The following is a 14,497-nucleotide window of genomic DNA, read 5'->3' on the forward strand; positions in this document are numbered from 1 at the left end:
TGTATACACTATATATCTGTACACATTGCATCTATTATACCTTATACCTTTGTGTGCCAGGGCTGTTTTGTAATCCCAATCCGGCCCTGATGGCATAAATTATAAAACGCAGCAGCAAGCATAGTTCATGGAACAAAGGGAGAGGCCTGGGATGGGTAGTGGGAGGGGCTATAAAAGGGGAATAGGGGCCCAATTTAGATTCTTGCTATGGGGCCCAGTGATTTCTATGTACGCCCCTGTCCACCATGTGGGTGAAATGCTGCCTCCTGCTAAGACGTTCCATATCAGCTGGTGTGACGGGGAGTGATCTGTGATACAATTAGCTTCATTGACATCAGCAGTAAGAGAAAATACAAAACACTAATAACATAGCATACCTTGTCTGTGGTGTGCAGGTGAGAATGGGCGGGTAGCCTGTAGTCTTAGGGCTATGAGGAACGTCATGTGGGACGCTATGCCATGACAAATACAGGTGGAATGCATCTGCGTTCCAAAATAGTGCTTCCGGGGGCTTCATTTCCGGTGCCGGACTCTCGTGGACCACATTTGTTTTCCAACCTGGCACTTACGGTTATGTCACATCCGGAATCCATGGGCCACCCTTAAACTGCTTGTAATACAACAAAAATCACTGTGTTTGTATATATGGTTGTAGGGTGGGTATTTGGCGCACATTGTGGGAGACAATCAATGGATTGCAGTAGCATTCCACAGCTCCCACTTTAATTTCCGGAGACTTCATCCGGTATGGAGGCTCCAATACATTCAGTGTAACGCATGCGCAATAACGTTTAACGCGTAAATCAATGGGCAAGCTATTGTGCCCATGCGCAGACTAAAGAGCTTAGAAAAGGGAAAAGAATTAGCGCACGCGCAATGGAATAAAAGCGCTTCTATGCACCAAATAAGTATGTCTGAGCGCAACATGTATGCTCCGCCAACGTGCAGAGATTGGACACAGCGTGTGCCCCAGCTTTCTGCAAAATCGATTTTGACTATGTCATGAGGCGCTCCATCCCCATAAGTGACTCACATAATGAACCAACTTAAACCAATACTGTTGCTGTCACGGATGGTGTACAGGAAACAAGACAATGCAATACAATTAATGACTCACTGGATCCACAACTAAGGAACAAAAGGGAGACCCCTACATGAGACCTGCCACTCTCCCTAATTGCTCAGCCTATGCGAACACCCCAAAGGTGGATGGGCGCATATCCACGTACCTCGGCTATCTAATACCTGAAGACCCTACAATAGTGAGGGGACACGACCACCGGCTCCCTACACAAGACACGGAGGGAGTCAGGGTCACCTGAAAATCCAGCAGACAGAAAATCACAAATAAAGGAACAGCAGAGGACTGAGGAATAGAAACAGCATGCACACACACTCCAGGAAGTTGTATAAGCCGCAACCTAATGCATCATGGGGAGGAACTTAAAGGGAAGCAATCAGTCCAACTGCATGACAGCTGAGATAGACTAACGAGATGAGGAACTTAACCAAAACAAAGAAACTCAAGGAGGAGGATCTGGAAAGCTCCTGTCAGAGCTTCTCAACTGTCTGGTTGTGACAGTACCCCTCCCTCTACGAGTGGACTCCGGACACTCAGGGCCCACCTTCTCAGGATGGGACCTATGGAAAGCCCTGATGAGACGAGTGGCCTTAATGTCCGTCACTGGGACCCACATCCTCTCCTCAGGACCATAACCCTCCCAATGAACGAGGTACTGGAGGGAACCGCGGACAAGACGAGAATCCACAATCCTAGAGACCTGAAATTCAAGATTTCCATCAACCATAATCGGAGGAGGAGGCAAAGGCGAGGGTACAATAGGTTGAACATAAGGTTTCAATAAGGACTTATGAAAAACATTATGGATCTTCCAAGTCTGAGGAAGATCAAGACGGTAGGCAACAGGATTGATGACAGACAGGATCTTGTAAGGCCCAATAAACCTAGGACCCAACTTCCAGGAGGGAACCTTCAATTTGATATTCTTGGTAGACAACCACACCAGATCACCAACATTCAGGTCCGGACCAGGCACACGTCTCTTATCTGCCACACGCTTATATCTCTCACTCATGCTCTTTAGATTATCCTGAATCTTTTGCCAAATAGATGACAAAGACGAGGAGAATCTGTCCTCATCAGGTAAAGCAGAAGACCCCTCTCCCGAGAAAGTCCCAAACTGCGGATGAAACCCATATGCACCAAAAAATGGTGACTTATCAGAGGACTCCTGACTACGGTTATTTAAAGCAAACTCAGCAAGGGACAAAAAAGAACACCAATCCTCCTGAGTCTCCGCCACAAAACAGCGCAGATATATATCCAGATTCTGATTGACGCGCTCTGTCTGGCCATTCGACTGCGGGTGGAAAGCAGAAGAGAATGACAACCGAACCCCCAAGCGAGAACAGAAAGCCTTCCAGAATCTGGAAACAAACTGCGTGCCCCTATCAGAGACTATGTCTGAAGGAATACCATGCAATTTGACAATGTGGTCAATAAATGCCTGCGCCAGCGTCTTAGCATTGGGCAAACCAGGAAAAGGGATGAAATGCACCATTTTGCTAAAACGGTCCACCACCACCAGAATCACAGTCTTCCCCGAGGAACGAGGCAAGTCCGTTATGAAGTCCATGGACAGATGTGTCCAAGGACGGGAAGGAATGGGTAAGGGAAGGAGAGGACCTGATGGCCGTGAATGAGGGACCTTGGCACGAGCGCAAGTCTCGCAAGCTGCCACAAAACTCTCAACCGACTTACGAAGCGCAGGCCACCAGAATCTCAGAGCGATAAGATCCAGTGTGGCTCTTGCCCCCGGGTGCCCAGCAAGGACCGTATCGTGGTGTTCCTTAAAAATCTTGTGTCTCAAAGCGAGAGGCACAAACAACCTCCCAGGAGGACAAAGATCAGGAGCCTCTGACTGGGCTGCCTGCACCTCTGCCTCCAATTCAGGAAAAAGAGCAGAGACCACCACACCTTCAGCCAAAATGGGACCCGGGTCTTCAAAATTCCCACCTCCCGGAAAACAACGTGACAGGGCATCTGCCTTCACATTCTTAACCCCAGGGCGGAATGTGACAACAAAATTAAACCTTGAAAAGAACAAAGACCATCTGGCCTGTCTCGGGTTCAGACGCTTGGCTGACTCCAAGTAGGCCAGATTTTTATGGTCAGTAAACACGGTAATAGGGTGTCTGGCTCCCTCTAGCCAATGGCGCCATTCCTCAAAAGCCAACTTAATGGCCAACAATTCCCTATCTCCCATATCATAATTTCTCTCTGCGGAGGAGAGTTTCTTCGAGAAAAAGGCACATGGTTGCCATTTGGCAGGAGAGGAACCCTGAGACAAGACCGCACCCACCCCTACCTCAGAAGCATCAACCTCAACTATGAAGGGTAACGAAATATCAGGTTGTACCAGGATGGGAGCGGAAGCAAAACTCTCCTTGATATTAGAAAAGGCCTTACGCGCCTCTACCGACCATATCAGTGAGTGGTTTAACAACAGAGGAATAATTCCAAAAAAATTTCCTGTAATAATTGGCAAAGCCCAAAAAACGCATCAGCGCCTTCTGATTCTCAGGAAGCTCCCACTCAAGCACAGCGCGGACCTTCTCGGGGTCCATGCGAAAACCAGAAGCGGAGAGAAGAAACCCCAGAAATTGCATTTCTGGAACCGCAAACACACATTTTTCCAGTTTCGCGTATAATTTATTCTCCCGCAGGATGAGCAAGACCTGACGTAAATGTTCCTTATGAGTCTTGAAATCAGGAGAAAAAATCAAAATGTCATCCAAATACACTAATACAAATTTTCCCATTAAATGATAAAAAATGCTGTTCACGAAATGCTGAAAAACGGCTGGGGCATTCATCAAACCAAAAGGCATAACCAAATTCTCAAAATGGCCCTCAGGGGTATTGAAAGCCGTCTTCCATTCGTCTCCTTCTCTGACCCTGTCCAGGTTGTATGCCCCTCTTAGGTCTAATTTGGAAAAGACTTTAGCCCCAACAACCTGGTTAAACAGGTCCGGGATCAGAGGAAGCGGATAAGGGTCACGAATAGTGATACTGTTCAGCTCCCTGAAATCCAGACAAGGTCTTAAAGAACCATCTTTTTTCTTAACAAAGAAAAAACCAGCGGCAACAGGTGACTTCGAGGGTCGTATGTGTCCTTTTCTCAGACTCTCAGAGATATAAGCACGCATAGCGACCCTCTCAGGTTGGGAAAGATTGTATAAACGAGATTTAGGCAGCTTGGCGCCTGGGATGAGATTAATAGGGCAATCGTACTCCCTGTGCGGGGGCAAATCCTGAACTCCACTCTCAGAGAAGACATCCGAAAATTCAGAGAGGAAAGGTGGTACAGTCTTAGTAGAAACCTCAGAAACAGATGTCATGAGGCAATTCTCTCTGCAAAAGTCACTCCAACCATTTATTTGCCTCGCTTGCCAATCAATGGTGGGGTTATGTTTAGTGAGCCAGGGTAGCCCCAACACTAGAGGAGTAGGCAAACCGCTAAGGACGAAACATGACACATCCTCAACATGAGCATCACTCACAATTAAACGGATATTGTGAACTATGCCTTTTAATGATTTCTGAGAAAGTGGAGCGGAATCAATAGCAAAAACAGGAATATCCTTTCCCAAAGTGCATACCTGGAAACCATGAGTTATTGCAAATTGATTATCAATGAGATTGACAGCTGCTCCACTATCCACAAAAATCTCACAAAAAATGCTTTTGCTCTCTAGCGCCACCCTAGCAGGCAGGACAAAACGGGAACTACAAGCAAACGGAAAACCTTCAATTTCCGCCTCAACCCTGCCAATAGTAACAGACGGAACATTTTTAAAAGATTTTTTCCTTTTTGTTTCTTTATTACTCACAGAAAACTACCTGAATCTCCTAGAGGGACAAACATTTGCCAAATGATTTATACCTCCACAACAAAAACAAACCCTCCCATGCGGGCTGAATCTTCTATTGTCAGAGGCAATCAACCCCAGCTCCATGGGCTCCTGCTCAGAAGGGGCTGACAGCGACTGAGACCCCTGCGCACAGAAAGAGACCGCTGCACTGTCCCGGGACTGAGTATGACAGGAAGGAGAGATCTCTCCTCTCTCTCTAAGACGCCTGTCAATACGAACGGCCTGAGACATAGCAGAATCCAAGGAGGTAGGTCTCTCATGAAAGGCAAATGCATCTTTCAATCCCTCAGAAAGACCATGGCAAAATTGACTTCGGAGTGCAGCATCATTCCAACCAGTATCAGCTGCCCATCTCCGAAATTCTGAGCAGTATATCTCTGCGGATTGTTTACCCTGGCATAACAGACGTAGTCTAGACTCAGCCAGAGCAATACGATCCGGATCATCATATATCTGACCCAGGGCTAAAAAGAATTCATCCACTGAACGGAGGGGCCGTGCCCCCTCCGGCAGCGAAAAGGCCCAGGATTGAGCGTTACCCCTGAGCAGCGATATAATGATCCCCACCCTCCGTTCTTCATCCCCAGAGGAATGGGGAAGAAGGCGAAAATGGAGTTTGCAAGCCTCTCTAAAACGCACAAAATACTCACTACCCCCGGAGAACGTATCCGGGAGCGAGATCTTAGGCTCAGAACAAACTCCATGAACGCAAGCTGAACCGGTCACTTGAAACTGAGAAAAAGTCTTACGGAGATCAGCTACCTCCAATGAAAGACCCTGGAAGCGTTCAGCCAAAAGTGAAACCGGATCCATGCTTGAGACGGTTTTGGGCGGCTTATAATGTCACGGATGGTGTACAGGAAACAAGACAATGCAATACAATTAATGACTCACTGGATCCACAACTAAGGAACAAAAGGGAGACCCCTACATGAGACCTGCCACTCTCCCTAATTGCTCAGCCTGTGCGAACACCCCAAAGGTGGATGGGCGCATATCCACGTACCTCGGCTATCTAATACCTGAAGACCCTACAATAGTGAGGGGACACGACCACCGGCTCCCTACACAAGACACGGAGGGAGTCAGGGTCACCTGAAAATCCAGCAGACAGAAAATCACAAATAAAAGGAACAGCACTTATCTTGCAGAGGACTGAGGAATAGAAACAGCATGCACACACACTCCAGGAAGTTGTATAAGCCGCAACCTAATGCATCATGGGGAGGAACTTAAAGGGAAGCAATCAGTCCAACTGCATGACAGCTGAGATAGACTAACGAGATGAGGAACTTAACCAAAACAAAGAAACTCAAGGAGGAGGATCTGGAAAGCTCCTGTCAGAGCTTCTCAACTGTCTGGTTGTGACAGTTGCATGATGTGTATATATAGACTGATGCTGTTATCTGACATGACATGGCGTGTACATATATCTGTATACTGAGGCGATTTTAAACTTCTAATAGACTACATATTCTATGGGTTTCTTACCCTACCCACGTATAATGGTGAAGAAAATTGGGGGGGGGGGGGGGGGGTGAACATGTGAAGAGTCCATAAGTCCCAGTGCAAGTGTATCAGAGAAAAACCTAGAAGATAAAAACAAAGGTTAAGCGCAAAGAAATCAGATGATGCTTATAAACCTGTAAAAAGTAAATACATGTAATTCAGAGAAAGGGGGTTATTGCAAAGTCAATGTTCATGCCCTTCGGTGTTAAAGTGTCCAACTCATCAATCCACTTGAGTTCACACCTTTTCAGAAGTTTTTCTCTGTCGCCACCTCTTCTTTGCCTCGGTATATGATCTATAATACGAAAGCGTAATTGGCTAATATTGTGTTTGGTTTCCACGAAATGCCTTAGAACTGGCTGTTCCACATTCTTTTTCCTGATGGTGGATTTGTGTTTTGTAATCCGTTCCTTGCATTCCATAGTAGTTTCTCCTACATACAGGAGGCCACATGGACACTGTAGGGTGTAAATGACATATGACGACTGACAGGTTAGAAAGTGTCTGATCTCATACTGTTTACCTGTTCTGGGGTGAGAAAAGTGAGGGCCTTTCATCATGGCGTTACAATTACTACAGTTGAGACATGGGTAGCAACCCTTCTTCTGGGGTGCTAAAAAGGTCTGTGTCAGACCCCCTAAGGGACCTATATCAGATTTCACAAGGAAGTCTTTTAGATTTTTCGGTCTCTTAAAGGCCATGATCGGAGGCTCCTTCAATGTGTCTACATCTGGATGGCCTCTACGGATAATATCCCAATTATCACGTATAATCTGTCCGATCTTGTTGCTATGGTGCCCATAGGTGCTTACGAATGGTATTCTGGATACGTCTTTCTTGCAGGTGCTGGTTAATAGCTGTTCTCTCTGTATTTTTGATATGTCCTTTTCATGTTCATTCAACAGCGGAACCGGATACCCTCTAACAAGAAATTTGTTTTTCATGTCCTCCATTCTACGTGTGCAGAGTGTTTCCTCACCGACTATCTGTCTTACTCTCATTAGTTGCGATCGAGGTAATGTGTTCACCATACATCTCGGGTGGTAACTTTCAAATCGCAGAAGATTGTTTCTATCCGTTGCTTTAATGAAGAGATCCGTAGTTAGAGTATTCTCGGTGGTTCTGCACACTAGAACATCAAGGAATTGAAGTTCCGAGCATGAGTACACCATAGTGAATTGAAGCTTCTGGTCCGACTCATTGAGTTCGTTCAAGAACTCTTGTAAGCTTAGGGTATCGCCATTCCAGATTGCAAACACGTCATCAATATAACGCTACCAACATTGAATGTGTGGAAAATGTGCGGATTTGTACACCACCTCCTCTTCAAACTAATTCTTAAAAATATTTGCGTAAGTGGGCGCTACGTTTGACCCCATAGCGGTCCCACGTCGCTGTTTATAGAAGTCATTGCCGAATAGGAAATAATTTTCTGTCAGGACAATTCTGAGTAGATTCAGAAGGAATTCATTCAAATGGGAGGAAAAGTCAGATTTCTCCAACACATTATTTACGGCATATATACCCTTGGTGTGTGATATCGATGTATAGAGACTTCCAACATCAAAGGTAACCAGGATCGCTGTAGTGGTAATTTTCAGTTCCTGTAATTTAGTGAGGAAGTCCATAGTATCACGTATAAATGAACGTGATTGTGTGGCGAATCGCATTTTATCTAGAAAAGTCGCCATTGGTGTGAACAGGGAATGGTTTCCTGACACAATCGGGCATCCTGGTGGGTTCTGTAGCCGTTTATGTATCTTCGGTAGACAGTATATGACAGGCGTGACTGGGTTGGTCACTCGTAGATACTCAAATAAGCATACATGTTGCGCTCAGACATACTTATTTGGTGCACAGAAGCGCTTTTATTCCATTGCGCGTGCGCTAATTCTTTTCCCTTTTCCAAGCTCTTTAGTCTGCGCATGGGCACAATAACTTGCCCATTGATTTACGCGTTAAACGTTATTGCGCATGCGTTACACTGAATGTATTGGAGCCTCCATACCGGATGAAGTCCCCGGAAATTAGAGTGGGAGCCGTGGAATGCTAATGCAATCCATTGATTGTCTCCCACAATGTGCGCCAAATACCCACCCTACAACCATATATACAAACACAGTGATTTTTGTTGTATTACAAGCAGTTTAAGGGCGGCCCGTGGATTCCGGATGTGACATAACCGGAAGTGCCGGGTTGGAACGCAAATGCGGTCCACGAGAGTCCGGCACTGGAAATGACGCCACCGGAAGCACGATATTGGAAAGGAGATGCGTTCCACCTGTATTTGTCATGGCATAGTGTCACACATGGCGTTCCTCATAGCCCTAAGACTACAGGCTACCCGCCCATTCTCACCTGCACATCACAGACAAGGTATGCTATGTTATTAGTGTTTTGTATTTTCTCTTACTGCTGATGTCAATGAAGCTAATTGTATCACAGGTCACTCCCCCTCACATGTTTTGTATGTGGGTATTTAATTCCCACCCTCTGGTGTATATGCATGCTTGAAAAAGGCTATCACTAAGCCAAAACGTTGCATCTGGAATAAAATTCCACCTTTTGGATGTGCTGTCTCCATTTTTTTTATTTTTCTTGACATCTATCAAAAGCTTTTCCACATGTCAGCCATGCTAACCGTGCCTTCTGAGGTGCTGGCGGTGCCCCAGCTGCGTTGGCGACCTCTTCCTCGTCCTCTGCCTTCGCCTTGTGCTTCCACTGTGCCCCCGCTGTCAGGTGGGAATGCGTGTGCTTGTACTCGCGCATCTTACGATCACGCTCCAGTGAGGGAATTAAGGACAGTATGTTGTCCTTGTAACGGGGATCCAGCAGTGTGGCCACCCAGTAATCAGCACAAGTTAGAATGTGGGAAACTCGGCGGTCGTTGCGGAGACACTGCAGCATGTAATCGCTCATGTGTGCCAGGCTGCCCAGAGGCAACGAAAAGCTGTCCTCTGTGGGAGGTGTATCGTCTGTGTCCTCTGTATCCCCCCATCCACGCACCAGTGATGGCCATGAGCTGGTCTGGGTGCCACCCTGCTGTGAACATGGTTCCTCCTCCATCTACTCCTCCTCATCCTCCAGAACTGTGGCCTGGCTGGACAATTGTGTACCTTGGGTTTGTGGGTGCAGGAACCCACCTTCGGAGCCACTTGGGAATGACTGGCCGGAAACCCTACGAAATGATCCCTCTTCCTCCTCCTCCTGTGCCACATCCTCAGGAGCGTTTTTTCAAGGAGGCATAGAAGTGGGATAGGAACGCTGAGAACGGCGTTATCGGCACTGGCCATGTTGGTGGAGTACTCGAAAGAGCGCAACAAGGAACACAGGTCTCGCATGGAGGCCCAGTCATTAGTGGTGAAGTGGTGCTGTTCCGCCGAGCGACTCACCCGTGCGTGCTGCAGCTGAAACTCCACTATCGCCTGCTGCTGCTCGCACAGTCTGGCCAGCATGTGCAAGGTGGAGTTCCACCTTGTGGGCACGTCGCATGTGAGGCGGTGAGCGGGAAGGCCGAAGTTACGCTGCAGCGCTGACAGGCGAGCAGCAGCAGGGTGAGAACGCCGAAAGCGCGCACAGACGGCACGTACTTTATGCAGCAGCTCTGACATGTCGGGGTAATTTTTAAGGAATCTTTGCACCACCAAATTCAGCACATGCGCCAGGCAAGGGATGTGCGTCAAACCGGCTAGTCCCAGAGCTGCTACGAGATTTTGCCCATTATCGCTCACCACCAGGCCGGGCTTGAGGTTGACAGGCACAAACCATTCATCGGTCTGTTGTTCAAGGCCCGTCCACAGCTCCTGCGCGGTGTGGGGTTTGTCCCCCAAACAGATACGTTTTAAAACTGCCTGCTGTCGTTTACCCCTGGCTGTGCTGAAGTTGGCGGTGAAGGTGTTACGCTGACCGGATGAGGAGCTGGTAGAGGATGAGGAAGCAGAGTAGGAGGAGGAAGCAACAGGAGGCAAACTGAAGCGCCCTGCAATCCTCGTGGTGGAAGGACATGCACCAAACTGCTATCCGCCTCAGGCCCAGCCGCCACTGCATTTACCCAGTGTGCTGTTATGGAGATATAACGGCCCTGACCGTGCTTACTGGTCCACGTATCCGTAGTCAGGTGCACCTTGCTACAGATAGCGTTGCGCAGTGCACACCTGATTTTGTCCCCTACTTGGTTGTGAAGGGAAGGGATGGCTCGCCTTGAAAAGTAGTGGCGGCTGGGCACGATGTACTGTGGGACAGCCACCGCCATAAGGCCTTTAAAACTATCCGTCTCCACCAGACGGAATGACAGCATTTCAAAGGAAAGTAATTTAGAAATGCTGGCATTCAGGGCTAGGGATCGCAGGTGGGTAGGGGGGTACTTCCTCTTCCTCTCCAGCGTTTGGGATATGGAGAGCTGAATGCTTCCGTGGGACATTGTGGAGATGCTTGGTGACCCAGGTGTTGGTGTTGCTGGCAGATCCTCTGGTTGTGGGGTGCCAGGCACTGTCACTCCAGAGGTGGATGAAGAGGCCGCGACTGCAGCAGAAGAGGAAGCAGGAGGAGCCAGAGACTTTTCTTGGTTTTTGAGGTGTCTACTCCACTGCAGCTCGTGCTTTGCACTTAAATGCCTGGTCATGCAGGTTGTGCTCAGGTTGAGAACGTTTATGCCTCGCTTCAGGCTCTGATTGCACAGCGTGCAAACCACTCGTGTCTTGTCGTCGGCACATTGTCTGAAGAACTACCACGCCAGGGAACTCCTTGGAGCTGGCTTTGGTGTGCTCGGTCCCTTGCTGCGGTGGGCAGTAGGAGGCGTACTGTCTAGAGGACGGCCACTCCGATTTTGCACCCTGCTCCCTCTTCTGCTGTGCTGATGGCTCTGTGCGACCACCGCCTCTTCGACCACTCGCATGACCTTGATTCCATGTGGGGTCGAGGACCTCATCGTCCTCCACATCATCTTCCACCCAGTCTTCACCCCTGACTTCCTTGTCGGTCTGCACACTTTCGAAAGCCCCAGCAGTTGGCACCTGTGTTTCGTCATCATCCGAGACATGCTGCGATGGTCCTCCCATGTACTCATCTTGAAAAATAAGTGGTTGGGCATCGGTGCACTCAATCTCTTCCACTTCTGGGGCAGGTCTAGGTGGATGGCCCTGGGAAACCCTGCTAACAGAGTCATCAAAAAGCAGAAGAGACTACTGCATGACTTGGGGCTCAGACTGCTTGGCTGATTTGCAAGGGGGTGAGGTGAAAGACTGATGGACATCGGCTGTAGGTGCCAACTGTGGTTTTTCAGCAGGAGACTGGGTGGGAGACAATGTGAAGGAACTGGATCCACTGTCAGCAACCCAATCTACTATCGCCTGTACTTGTTCAGGCCTTACCATTCGTAGAGTAGCATTAGGCCCGACCAAATACCGCTGCAGGTTTTGTCGCCTACTCGCACCTGAGGAAGGGGTTTCACTTGTGCGTGTAGCTGGCACAGATCGACCACGTCCTCTCCCTGCAACAGGAGCTCCACCAGCAGCACCACGACCTGTGCCACATCCCTTATTTGACGCTCTCCTCATATTTTTTGAATTTAGGATCTTGCCCTAAATGGGTGTTTAATTAATAGTAGAAAAGAACGACAGTATGTAAAGGGTGTATCTCACACGGCCTGAACCAGACTAGGCCTCAATTAAAGATTTCTTTGCACAAAATGGCTGTATTTCAAATGCCTAATTCAAACCCCTGTATGTATAGGGGGGATCACACACGCCCTGAACCAGTGTAGGCCTGAAGTAAATATATCTTTGCACAAAATGGCTGTATTTCAAATGCCTAATTCAAACCCCTGTATGTAGAGGGGGTATCTCACAGGGCCTGAACCAGTGTAGGCCTGAATTCAATATTGGTGCACCAAATGGCGGTATTTAAAATCTCTGAATGTAACCCAAATGTATTAAGGGTGTATCTCACAATGACATCTGCATCAAAGGCTGCCAACTAATTTTTTTGTGCCCAAATTTGACGCTCTCCTCATATTTTTTGAATTTAGGATCTTGCCCTAAATGGGTGTTTAATTATTAGTAGAAAAGAACGACAGTATGTAAAGGGTGTATCTCACACGGCCTGAACCAGACTAGGCCTCAATTAAAGATTTCTTTGCACAAAATAGCTGTATTTCAAATGCTTAATTCAAACCCCTGTATGTATAGGGGGGATCACACACGCCCTGAACCAGTTTAGGCCTGCAGTAAATATATCTTTGCACAAAAAGGCTGTATTTCAAATGGCTGTATTTCAAATGCTTAATTCAAACCCCTGTATGTATAGGGGGGATCACACACGCCCTGAACCAGTGTAGGCCTGAAGTAAATATATCTTTGCACAAAATGGCTGTATTTCAAATGCCTAATTCAAACCCCTGTATGTATAGGGGGGATCACACACGCCCTGAACCAGTGTAGGCCTGAAGTAAATATATCTTTGCACAAAATGGCTGTATTTCAAATGGCTGTATTTCAAATGCCTAATTCAAACCCCTGTATGTATAGGGGGGATCACACACGCCCTGAACCAGTGTAGGCCTGCAGTAAATATATCTTTGCACAAAAAGGCTGTATTTCAAATGGCTGTATTTCAAATGCCTAATTCAAACTCCTGTATGTAGGGGGGGATCACACACGCCCGAACCAGTGTAGGCCTGCAGTAAATATATCTTTGCACAAAAAGGCTGTATTTCAAATGCCTAATTCAAACCCCTGTATGTAGAGGGGGTATCTCACAGGGCCTGAACCAGTGTAGGCCTGAATTCAATATTGGTGCACCAAATGGCGGTATTTAAAATCTCTGAATGTAACCCAAATGTATTAAGGGTGTATCTCACAATGACATCTGCATCAAAGGCTGCCAACAAATTTTTTTGTGCCCAAAGGAGTGTTTGTTTAAAAACTGAATTTGACAGCAGTATACAGTATAAGCCTGTAATTTCACACGTGCTGATGCTGCAAGGCCTGAAAATAGTGTTTTTTTGTCAAAAGAGTGTGTTTTTCAAACCCCAGAAAATGATGGGTGTATTTCTACCTTAAATTGCACACTGACTAATACAGATGTTGTAGATTGCCAAAAAAGTCTTTTTTTGCTAACAGAATATGAAAGCTGTATATATTAAACTTGAATTTAACACTTGCAGATCTGGAAAATAGTTTTTTGAAGAAAAAAAGTGTGTTTTTCAAACCCTAGAAAATGATGGGTGTATTTCTACCTTAACCACCTCAGCTCCCCTAGCTTAAACACCCTTAATGACCAGACCACTTTTTACAATTCTGCACTACACTACTTTCACGGTTTATTGCTCGGTCATGCAACTTACCACCCAAATGAATTTTACCTCCTTTTCTTCTCACTAATAGAGCTTTCATTTGGTGGTATTTCATTGCTGCTGACATTTTAACTTTTTTTGTTATTAATCGAAATTTACAGATTTTTTTGCAAAAAAATGAAATTTTTCACTTTCAGTTGTAAAATTTATCAAATAAAACTACATTTCTATTAAAATTTTTCTCTAAATTTATTGTTCTACATGTCTTTGATAAAAAAAAAAGGTTTGGGTAAAAGTTATAGCGTTTACAAACTATGGTACAAAAATGTGAATTTCCGCTTTTTGAAGCAGCTCTGACTTTCTGAGCACCTGTCATGTTTCCTGAGGTTCTACAATACCCAGACAGTAGGAAAACCCCACAAATGACCCCATTTCAGAAAGTAGACACCCTAAGGTATTCGCTGATGGGCATAGTGAGTTCATAGAACTTTTTATTTTTTGTCACAAGTTAGCGGAATATGATGATTTCTTTTTTTTTTTTTTCTTGCAAAGTCTCATATTCCACTAACTTGTGACAAAAAATAAAAACTTCCATGAACTCACTATGCCCATCACGGAATACCTTGGGGTGTCTTCCTTCCAAAATGGTGTCACTTGTGGGGTAGTTATACTGCCCTAGCATTTTAGGGACCCTAATGCGTGAGAAGTAGTTTGAAATCAAAATGTGTAAAAAATGCCCTG

This window comes from Bufo bufo, chromosome 2, assembly GCF_905171765.1.
Source record: "Bufo bufo chromosome 2, aBufBuf1.1, whole genome shotgun sequence".
Taxonomy (NCBI): domain Eukaryota; kingdom Metazoa; phylum Chordata; class Amphibia; order Anura; family Bufonidae; genus Bufo; species Bufo bufo.